Source organism: Diorhabda sublineata, chromosome 7, assembly GCF_026230105.1.
Source record: "Diorhabda sublineata isolate icDioSubl1.1 chromosome 7, icDioSubl1.1, whole genome shotgun sequence".
In the NCBI taxonomy this organism is placed as follows: domain Eukaryota; kingdom Metazoa; phylum Arthropoda; class Insecta; order Coleoptera; family Chrysomelidae; genus Diorhabda; species Diorhabda sublineata.
Window position 1 is genome coordinate 29,102,543 of NC_079480.1, and position 14,009 is coordinate 29,116,551.

The following is a 14,009-nucleotide window of genomic DNA, read 5'->3' on the forward strand; positions in this document are numbered from 1 at the left end:
ATGTAACTGAGAACCATCCATTTTTATCAATGTTAAGTTAACCAAAACATTATAGAATTACAGTTGTAAGTCAAATAGAAAATAAAATAGAGGGACGGATTCTTTCCCGTAATATTGAACTACTCATTGACTTTCAATGTAGGGTTTAGGATTAAATTTATTAACAAAAAAATCCCTTTTGTATCCTAGCGTCATCCCAAAAATGCAGGTATAAGGGAATGAAATAGTTTTCGCTCTGATTTTTTTTTTGGTCAGGTTCGAGATGTAAAGTTAAGTAGGTATAAAGGGTCCCAATTTTTTCCCACGAATAATATATATAGTTTTTATTCAAAAATATGATTACGGTTCTCTCAGTATCTGTATAAACTTTGTTAAAAAGGGTTTCCAAGAAATTTAATGCAGGGAACAAAAGTAGTGTTTTGCAACGTCGCGTCGGTAGGAATAAGAAATATAACGAGATTTACCCGTTGTCCATAGTGATTATATTTATCTGTCAAAATTTGAACTAAGTCTAACTAATAAATTGGAAATCCTCGTATAAGAAGAACTTTTTCGCTGTTGGGTAAATATGAGAACAAACATTGAAAAAATTACTTAGAGTGGGTGGTTTTTGAGTAGTTCTTTATATTATCAGTATTACTGAATGCTGTTTTTATATATAAATGTTTGTATTTCACATTTTCCACAAACGTATTGAAAAAGCATACAATTGTCATTGTCAGTGACAGATAATTCAATAATTAATTTGAGTTCAGTTGAAGTGAAAGTGTACTTAATGCCTCCTCAGTTAACTAAAATTCAGAAAGCTACCATTGTTGCCAAATTGGAAAATAGCTCGACTGAAAGGGTTAATAATTATGGTATAACTGTTATGTGAATACTTACCTGATAACTTACGAGGATGTATTGATATCTAGTTAGTCTAGACCAGTTCTATGCTTAAACTAAATATTGCGTTACCACAGCAACGAACAATAAATTATTAGAAGTGTCAGTGTCAAGTTTGACGTCAAAAAAGTGAACCAGAGTTACGCAATAAATTAAAGGAAAAAAAATATCCACGGAAATTGTGAAAATCGAAAAATTGGAGTATCGAGCCATCAAGTACCTGTATTTAAAAGAGGTAAGCAGATTTACGAAGATATGCTTAATACCCTTGGTGATTAAGGTCCTTCGAATGCGACTGTGAAAATTGAACTGCAAGCTTCAAAAGAGGTAAATTTTCCATTGATGATGGTGACCGATCGGGAAGGCAAGTTTCTGTGTCAGTCCCCGAAAATATCGATGCAGTTGATGACATGATTTTATCAGACCGTTGAATGGGGCTAAAACGGATATCTGAAGCACTGAATATTTCATACGAACGCATTCATCATATAGTTCACGTCAATTTGGACTTGAGAAAAATTGCTGCTAAATGGATCCTCACATGTTTGAATGCTGACCAAAAGCGTGCAAGGGTAGAAGCATCGCGTTCGATCTGTACTCGATTTGAAAACGATGTAGACTTCTAAAACCGAATTGTCACTATGGATGAGACTTGGGTACATTTCTACGATCCAGAAACAAAGCAACAATCGATGGAATGGCGACACTCAGTTTCTCCAAGACTTAAGAAGTTTCGTGTCCAAAAATCTGCTGGAAAAGTTCTTGCTTCAGTTTTTTGGGATTGCCATGGAGTAATCATGATTGATTTTTTGGATAAGGGTAGAACAATAACTGAAGATTACTATTCGACATTACTGACCACTCTACGGAAAAAAATTGAAGAGAAGAAACGCGGAAAGCTATCCAAAGGTGTTTTATTTTTGCAGGACAACGCCTCTGCACACAAATCTCATGCAGTGCAGAACAAGAAGAAACATTTTTTTTTGAAAGTTCTAGAGACGTTGCAGGTTCGCTGTAATAAATGTATCCAATTAAGAGGAGGATATGTTGAGTAATAAAATATTTTTACATTGAAATTTTGTTTGGTTCTATCCTCGTAATATTGACAAACACGCCAACAAATGTCAAGTGAATTTACAAAAGATTGTAAAATCTGTCTCAAAACTTGTATGCTATTTGACCAGAAGTAGACATTCCACATTTGTTTTACTGTCTATACATAATTTTGTTTGACAATTTTTCCGTATATGTGAAGGATGCTGATCGCAAAAATGTTTGTCTTCTTATCTTTTAGCCTGTGGTCCTCCAGACTCTTATTGGATGGTATACTTTAGAGGTTTGGTATGTTACATGCCAAATTTTTAACTATTATGTAGACAAATTGTCTGTGGCATATGGGTATCATTTTCTTCGATTTACATAGATTCATGCATCGAACTAAACTTCTCAAATGTTTTTTATCGGAATGATAGTTTTTTTCAACACGCCATATTATCATTTTTATCTTTAACCTTTTGCTTGATTCGGAGAATGCCGACACCTTGGAAACGGCTCTACTTATTCTAATTATCCTAATAGCCAAAGTTTTAAAAAGGGTTATTTGAGCGGTCATGGTAAAAATGGTGTTTGGCTTCATACAAATGATTGATAGAATCCTTTCTCTAGTAATTAGCAATCGTCGAATGAAAATAAGTTAGATGGCTAATGAAATGAAAATTCTCACTACATAAATATTTTGCAAGGAGATTTCTATAAGGAGAAGCTATCTGCAGGTACAGCAATTGGTTGATTCTGATGAAAAATTACATTAAAAATTCTTCTTTTCATATCTTGACACAGGATAATTTTTTTTCGTTTCGACATAGATGAGATTTGGGTACACTATTCACATTCGGAAAAAAAATAGAGGCGAAATAAAGGTTTTAATTCGAAGAAAGTACTTTCAAAGAAGCGAAATATGTTTTTTCGACTAATAAGGTCATGGTTTCAATATTGATAAGAGGATTGATACATTTTGAGAACGATTACTGGTCAGTATTAGGCGTGTTATGCTAACAAGACATAGTCTACACACTCCAGCTTTCCCCTATTTTAACCTTTCCAAATGATAGTTGCCGTCTTTCTCCGGTGAAAAGTAACAACAAAAAAGTCGCTGGAAGCCAGATCTAGTGAATAAGGTGGGTGCTATTTGATCTATTCGAAAATGGTCGATAACTATAATTCCATGACTATTCCCCCAAACGGTTGTCATCACTATGTAATCCACTTTCTTGACTGTTTTTTCCATTTCAATAGTATAGTGGATCGAAGTTTCAACTACTATTATGAATCGACGCAAAAAACCCACTCATTTTGGTAAAACCGCGTCATTAAAGGAAAGGTTCATTCGAATGCGTTTTGGGTCCAAATTACGGATGCCAAATGTCCCAGATTTCCCTACCCTTTGGAGGGAAAGTTTGGAAGAGTTCGTGGAGAATATAATGGCAAGAGTTTGTAAAACTTATACTACTTAGGTGGTTGTTATTAGGTCCAGCTCTTGAGAAGATTACTCAATTCCATTTAAACATCAACCAGAAACATTTGAAAGAACAAATCATTGCTTGGAAATAAGAATAATTTTTTGGTTCAGTGACGATATACCGCTGAAGAAAATATTCTTGTCGATCCATGGCGGAGGATATACTTTTTGAAGACCTTTCAGAAATTGCCACTGAACTCGACATTCAGAAAAAAATCTATGTTGATCATCTAATCGATAATTATTCTATTGTGAATCTAGTTTTTCTGAAGTAAGCAACAGAGAAATGGGGCTAGATTTTTACTAGTGTCGATAGCGTCTTCTACTTCTTATAGGTACTTGATTGTCTAGTTCCATTAGGTGCACTTTTTCGATGATATCACTGCTTGTCGCAGTTTTTGGTCGTTCAGAATACTCGTCGTTTTATCCATTTTCATTTAGCCACTTATCCATCTAGTTTCCAAGATTACTGAAAATCTAGTGGGAATCTCTCGAAGCATGCGCAATTATATTTTACTACTTCTCAGTCAAACCTCGTATAAGACGGGAATAAACTCACATCTAGTATATGTAGTTAGGAGCTAGGAGAATTCTTTCTAAATATTTTGTTACAATAAATGTCCACGTCTTGTGCATTTCCACAGCAGGTCATTACCGTTCTTATATTTTCAAAATCACATTCAATTCATGAAATATATACAATCAATTACAAGTATTTCTTGAATAGGGGCAAAAAGACTATTTCCTAAAATAAAAAATGAATTATTAATCGGCCGCATCCTCCCTGTAGGAGTATCAAATTTCTTGGAATGACCACGTTCCTTACTTTAGTACGTGTCAAAAATTTGAGGGAGTCTCAAGGGACGCATTGAAAATTTGAAAGTGTCCGAGGGAAAACTCCCTCGATGCTCGTGACGTAACGCCGTTAAGGCACATTCTTCCGACCCGAAGCTCAGCTCTAAAATTGAATAGCACAGTAGAACATATACAGTATGTAACAGAAAAAATATACACTTGAAATAATTATTTAGAATTCTAAATATTATCTAGGTATGTGAAATATGTTTTGTTCGTATTTTGAAATAATGTCTCAGATAAATCTAAATTTGTATATTATTATCAAGAAAACATCATTCTAGCATTTAACAAGGATAATGTTGACATAATATCAGAAAAATATTCAAATATGTCGCTAGAAACATGACAACATTGAAATTACATTATATTTGACTCCATATCAATAATCTCATTATACAATTGTCCATAAGAATCTTTTTATCGCAGCATTATTTTCACGTCATCTATTCACTCCCGAATTTTTCGCATCAAGTCCCGGAGCACCCTGTATATATGATGTGTATATATCTCATTAGATAATATGATGAATATTCTGGAAAATATATTTCGTAATAACACAACAAAACACTGGATCTAGAAATCAATCGAGAAGATGTTCATATGAGTTTTTGCGATGCAAAAGGAATTTTGCTTGTGTGTACCTCTACACTGGTGCACTTCAATGTAGGAACGCACCCTTCCATACTGATTGGAAAACAACGCAAATATCGGTAAACTACAGTACGGACTATGTGGCGATTCACTGTACCACGAATTCAAAACGTTGCCTCTTCTAAGAATAACTACACTACCAAAAAAAGTTGGAATTCCATTACAATACCTCTGAAGAGTTTGCAGAATTTCAAACTTCCGTCTGGGTCACCTCCTGAGAGTTCGTGAAAAAGCTGAATTTTGTATGAGTACGACTTACCAACATTTGTTATAAGGGATTTTCTGTTATAGTTCTGAGAGGTTTGGCTTCTAATGAAAGCAAAATATTTAACTTTGCTTCGGCGTTAATTCTTCATCTTTTGGATAATCCCTTATTCTTCCTGTTTCGTTAAAACTTGCAAGAATTCTACTTACTGTATTTTTAGTAATTAAAGGTCTATTACAATGTGTTTCATTGAATAAAGCACATGCCTCTAATTGCTGTAACCTACCATCATAAGAATCTCTATCTTTTTCTATCGAGCTATGATAATAAAATTGGTGTGACGCTAATTGTAAAACTGACACTGAGGTATATTTAAAATCAAGTTTATTTGATTTTTACCGATTCTCTCAGTTTTTGATTGTTTTTTAAAAATGAACATTGTACATTTTAAGAATTATGTGCGATAATGTTTGTTAGATTAGTAGAAATATTAAAGTTTGGAATGCTGTCATAATACCACGTGTTTTTTATTAAAAAATAAAAATAGCCTTGAAAATTATTGAAGTATATCATTTATATCCATAGTGGTTTCCGTAATAGTCCAGGAGCCGGTAACACTGAAAGTCATGCATAGCGGAATCAAAAAATTTTTTATTTGAATAAATAGAAGAAATATAACTACAGGGATGCATTGAGCTCGGTATGCGTGAATTCCTATTGCCAAAACAAAGTAAAAAAATGATTAAGAAATGAAAAAATGTTCTACCGTCATGGCGGATATTAATTTTATTGGCTTTTAGGAAAAAATCACGTAAACCACTTTTTTTGCCGGAAGGGTCTGACATACCTATTTGAAGTGTGTGATTAGGGCTAAAATTTCTCCATTATGCCCGAAACTTTCTTTCATTTTATTTATGTTTATGTAATTTTTAAAAACATCTTGGCATGCACGCTCAAAAACTACCAAAAAAATCCCGCATAAACTATATTAGCATCTACTCCAAAATTTACGATGTTCATTAAATTTATTTTGGAATTGGGAATAAAATGTCTTTTTCTCTGCTTTCTTCTTCATTTTATTGGCAACTAAGAATTTATTTGTTATCCATATTTTATGGTCTCCGAATTTATGAATGTTTCTGAGACAAATGATTAACACGTCAGTATCTACGGATTTAATGAGAGTTTTTTGGTGAGATGTAAATTTTTTCAAGTGGAAGAAAATTCTCGTACCAGCCTCTTCGTAATAACATGTATAATAACGTGATAAAAACAATATGAGTTGATAGTATTCAAAAATATAAAGATGCAACACTTGCTTCCAAAATAGAAAACGAAATGACTAAAAATTCGACGCTTGAAGGTGAAGCAGACTAGCTTCTACCTTCTAAAATGCCCAAAGACAACCTTACCTGAACAAGATAAAAGAAATAAATATATACATAGAAACCATGGAGACTATATATTCTATTCACCAGGATATAAACTATTGCAACTATTCCAGCTCTTTCGATTCACCTTTAAAACAGTACTCTTTACTAAATTATATTATGTATGTAAGAAAACATTAATCAACAAGAGTAATTTTATAAGAAACATAATTATTATTGGTGTATACGAGATCATAATAATTATGTAACAACGGTAATTCGACAAAAAGCATTTACTCCAAAATAACTACCCTTCCGGTAAAAAAAATCAATAAAATTTATTACCGAATACATTAAAAAAAATTAATATCCGCGATGACAGGAAAACATTTTTTTAATAATTTTTTTCACTTTGTTTTGGATAGGAATCCACGCATACCGAGCTTAATTCATTCTTGTACTTTGATTTGTTTTATTTACTTAAAAAAAATTTTTGATTCAGGACTTTTAATGTTACCTGCTCCCCGCCTATAAATATCTCACCCACAGGTAGGTGGTTGCTGTCCACTCTTTAGTTATTATCCCAAATAAGATCGACATTATTGCTGCAATAATTATGGAAAAGACCTTCACTAATATGTTTGTTAATACTAAAAATTCACCACATTTATTTTTTTCAAGTTTCAAATTTTATTCTAAATATGTTGTTGTTTAATAGTATTCAATTGGAGTGTTATATTGTCAAAGAATATATTCTGGTAAATTTATGTATAGATTTGATAATGAAATCCAAATTAAGTATTAAGTTTATGAAGAAGGTAGTTCAGTTCTCTCTGATCATCAACATTGTAAGTACATACCTCCGAAACTCAAAGAAAAATGAAATAATCTTTCAATTGGTAACGTATTTAGTTTTTTTTTCATAAATACACCATTATCTATGCATAATCCCCACAGTTACATATATATTTAATTTTAAAATAGACAAAAAGATGAGATCAATTTATTCTCGAAATAAAACCCTGTTTTTATTTATATATTTTACAATTTGAAATTTACAGCTTTCGGTTTGCCGGTTGTGAGTCACGACGAAATATTTTGTAACATACGATAGATTGAATAGGTAGAGAAATATTAGAACCAAGTTCATTTAATCTAATCAACATAAAATTTATTAGCCAATCTTTTCACACTCCAAGATTACAGCATTTTTCCAATTCAAAGCCCAAACACCGTCTCCAATACTATTCAAATGAACTTGCATTGTACTTCCTAAGCCCTGAATAGAATTTCTTATGCTTGTTAGGTCGAATCTTGTGAAGGGAAAGAGCCCATTCATCTTTAAGACGCGTGCCACGTATTGTCCTGGTCAAAGGAAACGACATTCGGGGTGATAACTTTGTAAGGGAGCGGTTTGGTTGACTGACCACCCTTAATGGTCATTCCCCTTTATTGAAGGCATGCGCCGGACTGGTCAGCATTAAAAAGCTTAACTGAATGGCGGTGAATTGGGATGCTGTAAATATTACAATGTTTACACAAATCTTGTTAAAAGGGTACGATTTTTTTAGTCGTTTTGAATAGGATTTTGGTTACGGATAATTTGAGTATATTTGTGGAACGTGATTTCACCATAAGTTGTCACCATAGAACAGGAACGAGTTTCGTTAAATGGGAAATTATCTATCACGCGTTTCGAAAAACAGGGGATAATGAAAAACATATTGAAACTGAAGATATGGAATTGAATAGTGATGGTACTTCATGTGTTTTTTTTATAATATTTAATTGGAAGTTATTTTATATCAGATATATTGAAGAATAATTACTCTTAGGCAGCATTTGAATCGCAGGAACAAAGCTCGACATATTAATTTTTTCAAATTGATTGAAATGCCCTTGTGTATCATCAATGACCATGTCGTACTCACCGTTGCGTGAGGCGGTACCTCACTTGTACGATCCACCCAACTCTATCTACGAGGATATATTGGAAAATTCTTAGCCTACTATAGAACCAAACAATATTTCAATGTCAAAATACTTTAATACAGCGAACCTGCAACGTCTCTAGACCTTTAAAAAAATGTTTCTTCTTGCTCGGCAAACCAGACCTCCACAGCTTTTATAACCTCCTCGTTGGAAAAAAAATTACGACCTTTTAAACTTAAATCACGAATTTTTTGCATGGCAACATGAGATTTGTGTGCAGGGGCGTTGTCCTGCAAAAACAAAACATCTTTGGATAGCTTTCTGCGTCTTTTCTCTTTAATTTTTTTCCTGTAGAGTGGTCAGCAATATCGAATAGTAATCTCCAGTTATTGTTCTACCCTTATCTAAAGATTACTCCATGGCAATCCCAAAAAACTCAAGCAAGAACTTTTCCAGCAGATTGACGTGAACTATATGATGAATGCGTTCGTATGAAATATTCAGTGCTTCAGATATCCGTTTTAGCCCCATTCAACGGTCTGATAAAATCATGTCATCAACTGCATCGATATTTTCGGGGACTGACACAGAAACTGTCCTTCCCGATTGGTCATCATCTTCAATGGAAAATTTACCTCTTTTGAAGCTTGTAGTCCAATTTTTCACGGTCTCGTGGAGGGAAGGATCAATGTCCTACGAAGGAGATGCCAGACTTACCTACCACACCACATTAGGAGCTGCTCTCACTTCACGTGATCAAACCGTTTCTTTTGTTCGTCCGTAGAACTATTACCAAGAGCGACATGGTTTTCCTTTTTCTTCTGAAGCTCTACATGATCCTCAAATTCTATTTTCTTTCAATACTTCACGTTGTAGGTTTTATCGGCTGCATAAGAACAATGTTTGTTTTCTGTTTGAACAGGTAGGATCGGCAGTATCCGTGTCCAGACAGATGTTGGGTTGGATACAACTTCACCTTCATCTAACTCTTCTCTACTTTTCTCTATCTCTATACTTGATATGTAGCGTGCAATTCATCTACCTCGTCGATCCCCATCATATCTCTCATGGTACAAATCTATAGCCACAGCTCTATTCCGATGACTTCACCCGTTATCTTTACGTAATATTTCACAGAATGTTTTCTTTTCAAGTGCCAGCGAATGTACTGTTATGGTTTCCACAATAGCTTATACAGCAGGGTTTAATGTACTGCATTCTCTAATAGCACCCCTGCGATGCATCATTGATATTCTCTCTCGATGGCTGCCTCTTTCCTTTCAAGTAAAGATATAGGCTAATGGCCCTTTCTACTGTTCTATAGAGATCATATATGAGTTTGGGTTAAATCCTAAATATTTAACAAATTCTTTTACCTCAATGAGGAACCCATAAGAGATCAGATCGTCAAGTTATCTTCTCGAAATCACTATGATGCCGGATAGATTTCTTTGGATTTCTTCTTTGTTCTCTCAAGTGATACGGATTGCTATGTCATCGGCTTAGTCTGTGATATGGAAATCTGTCAGGCAGCTTTAGTATTAGAATAAAGTCATACAATATGCTCCATACATTCGTTCCTTTGAGTAGCTCCTCCACATAATTTATCAGTTCTCAGTTTCATTATTACTCATGTAAATCTTGACCATGCTCAGCAAGTAAAGGACACTGGTACTTATCTGTTCGCGGGTTCATTATATTTCCCCAACCAACCGAGTTGAACTCTTTATTGATGTCCATAGTTACAAGCAGTAAGCTATAACGAGGATTGTATATCTAGTATGGTAAGTTTGTTATAACCAGAAATGCTAGGTTCTCCTAGTACCCATCATTCTTTATGAAATGAAAAAATGAAATGTCTATGTATATATGGGCGCTAGTTTTATTGTCGAGGGTAGTGGAGTGGTAGTACAATAAACAAAGTTCGATAACTTAAACTTACTATAAAACATAAATCGAACTATATACAAAAAATATATACAACGAAAGATTAGACTACGTCGCTCAAGCCAAATCTTTGGAAACGGTGTAGCTTCGCTGAGATCTCGGCGTTCGAGTCCGATCACCTCGTTGTTTCGAGATAGAATGAATTTCTCATCGATTCCGAACGCCTCGCCTGGGTTTGGGTAAGTATGGAAACATGAGAAGGTAGTAGTTATATTGGTTTTTCCCCAAAAAGCGTATCAGGTATATCGGAGAGGATTTATTCAACTGTATACTATTAGGACATAAGAAGGTTACTTGGAATTTCCTGGATCATGTATATTAGGACATAAGAAGGTTACTTGGAGTTTTCTGGATCAGATATTGGTCAGTCAGGGGTGGACAGATTATCGTTTTAACGAGAAAGTTTGTTCGGATAAATGTGTACCTGTATTTAAGTGTTTTTAAATGCCAGGGAACTTGGCGTGGTCGCTACATATATAAATATCCTAATTGTGTATGTACACACTAAACTTAACATTCATTCAAAAATATTTTGAAGCTTTAGCTATTATTCTATAGAATTATAACAATAATTATCGAATTACGAGGGTAGTAAGAAAAGTTTCCGACTTAACAAACAAACATTACATTATCCATGGATACGTAATGATTTTGGTTTTATTATAAACAATATTAAATAGTTACCTGAGTGATGAGATATCAGTGTACCTTTTGGTAGTATGGGAACTGTAAAAAAATGAAAATTAATTTGCAACATCACTCAAAATTAAGTTTGGTGATTTTAGTTGTGATTGCTTGCATTTGGCTTAAAAATGTGTAATAACAATGTTTACTTTCATAGTAAAGTAAACGGATACGATTCTCCATTAAGATTAATATAGTTTTGCATGGGTTTTTCCATTACGATTGAGGTACTTTAAAAAATTTGATTTAAGCGATTCTTCAGGTGTAGAAAAACGTTGATTGCGAAATTTATGTTTGAACTGCGGGAATAAATTGGACTCCAAACAAGGACTAATGACAGTTTAATGTTTTTAATGATTTTTTCGAATCCTTCTGGCAAACAAATGCTGGTGTATGCTGCTCTAATGGAACAGAGGCGACTTGTCCATCCATGATTCGTCGCTTTCCACGATTTTATAGACGTCTTTTGAAGCGCCACGATAGAATTATTTCAGCATTTTTCGTACCAATCGACAAGAGCTTATTTTCTGAACGATTGTCAAATTATGTCTTATCCAAGCGACCAAATCTTTTTGACAGCCAAATGTTCATGCAATATTTTCACGAAATTCTACTTGTAGCGAAGTGAGACCACGATTGAATTCGGAAAACCAGCAAAAGACGGTGGCTCGAGATGGTGCTTCATCACCAAAAGATGAAGGTGGTTTTAAGTATCTGTAAACAGGTCAAATAGCTCTCGTATGTTTACTATTAAAAATATCAAACTTTATGAGGTCAGATTTGACATATTCACATAAGTGTTGCCATATCTTTAGGAAAACTCTGACAGTACTCACTAGAAGTTGAGAATTGTTTTCTGTATATTTAGGGACTTCCTAAAGTGCTATCTAGTAATTAGTCATTTTCTAATTTTATTTTATTTTGCTTCTACAATTTTTCAACCACATTTATGTATATCTAATTATCACTAACCTATGCTAACCAAATCTTATTTAGTTTTAAATATTTTATTTTTACATCATTATATTTTCGGAGCATATGGTGAAAACCTTGAATAAATCGTGCAACCGTGCAACCAAGTGATTACCACTATTTTTCCATTTCATGAACGAAAGCTGCTCCTTTTCTCAGTATCCTATTGAATAAATGAGGAAGAGTGGAAAATATTTACGAGCGACTAGTTTGAATTTTTAAATTTAAAATACGCCGTATGAACACGAAGTGTACTCGATATGTTCCTTTGAAGTAAAAAGGGCAGCGAATTGTTAGAAATGATGTGTGTCCCTGTTTCTGGTAAGCGCAAGTTATGTAGCGTAAAAAAATCGAAAAAATCGGGGATAGAGCTCTTATATGCTGAGTCAGTTGAATTGATCCGACGGCAGAATATCGGTAAAAACTAAGAGTGACTGGTATATTTTATTCTTTAGCGGACTTTAGATTGATGAAACTTTTTTAAGTCCTACAAGAAATGGTAAAAATAAACCTCCCTTTAAATCGAACTGACAAACGTTGACATCGGATAATAAATGAACCCTTTTTTGAACTCCCTTCCGAATTTAAGCAACGGGAAATTGTGTCTGCGATTTTCGCTTCTATACGAATTTATTTCAAAAACAAATTGTATTAGTAGTAAATATCAAGGATATAAGACCAGAAAGCGTCCATAATATTAATGAAACAAGAAGGATAGATTGTCTTTATCGATGATTTTTATTTATCCGATTTGTGACATTTTTCATTATACCACAAGAAAATGTTTAAACATATTAATTTTTGTCAGATATTTTAAAATCGTCCTCTTAGAACAACAACCTTATAAGCTATCGTAGTAAAAGAAAGGCATCAATAATGATAATAAATTCTCAGATTTCCGTGTTGTGGAACTACTCAATTGCTGTCTCATTTGTTCTAACTGGAAAAGAAAATATATTTTTATAAGTGCTACCAATATGAATAAAAGATCGTTTAAACAGAAACCATAATCACAGAGTTATTTTGATAAGAGGAATAACCTGAAAAAGAACATGGAAAGCGAATAGGGGAAAGACTTTCAAAACTTTATCGAACAAGAAAGGACAGTGATCAGCAATTGAGATCTAGAATTTCCTTAACTACGATTGAAGCTATATTTCAATGACTTCTTTTCCTTTAAATTAATGAGTTATCCACTTACTTCTATTGACATACTAATTTCTAAGTCGTTTTGAAAGAGGCTACAAATCAAAAAAATCCTTCTTCGTACCATCCCCAAAATAATCGTCGAAGTTAGGTTTCACATTAATAAATGACTGCTCCACTTTTCAATAATACAAATTTGAAGAATTTGTGAGAATCTTTCAACTGTATTCTTTTATATGATAATGAATATTTTGGTTGAAATTATTCGTTTTTAGCGTCTTCATAGCTTGGAAAACAAGATATCTTAATGTTACTTCTGTCCATATCGCGCGCACAAACAAGCAGTTGAGATAGGCTTGGCGTGTCGGTAAAATGAAATTATTGAAGAATATAATATTTACTCTTAGCTCAACAATATTATTGAATAGTTTATACCTTCGACAAGCTAATAGAGCGAAGGTACAATTTTTAATATTTAACAGTAACGATAGGAAGAGATGGAAAAAACCAGACCGAAATTAACAGATTTGAGTCAAAAATAGTATCCGAATAACTGCAAATGATAATGTACATTACTGAGTATATCTTCATGAAATTGAAATCACTTCTTACAGCTCAATCACAATGGCGACGATAAAACTTTCTATGGAGCAGAGAAATGCAAAATTCTTTAAACACGCTTGCAATTATTAGATGAGAAAATATTCTTACTGATGTACATAGTGTTTCCATTTTAGTTATTTATTAATTTATACATATGAAATTCTTCCTTTTCGTTACTTTCCATCAAATAAAAATGCTGAAAATAAATATCATATAAGAATGTTGGTTTATCTCC

The 14,009-nt window shown here is 33.5% G+C and overlaps 1 long non-coding RNA gene across 1 annotated transcript in view; it reads right to left on the reverse strand.

Moving 5' to 3' along the window:
• Positions 1 to 7,845: 7,845 nt before the first annotated feature.
• LOC130446593 (uncharacterized) overlaps positions 7,846 to 14,009 on the reverse strand; it is a 34,313-nt gene continuing 28,149 nt past the window's right edge. Inside the window, exons 5-6 of the long non-coding RNA XR_008910167.1 lie at positions 11,054 to 11,095; positions 7,846 to 8,006 (exon numbers count right to left, since the gene is read on the reverse strand). This is a non-coding gene — a long non-coding RNA (uncharacterized LOC130446593). The remainder of the gene's footprint in view (positions 8,007 to 11,053; positions 11,096 to 14,009) is intronic.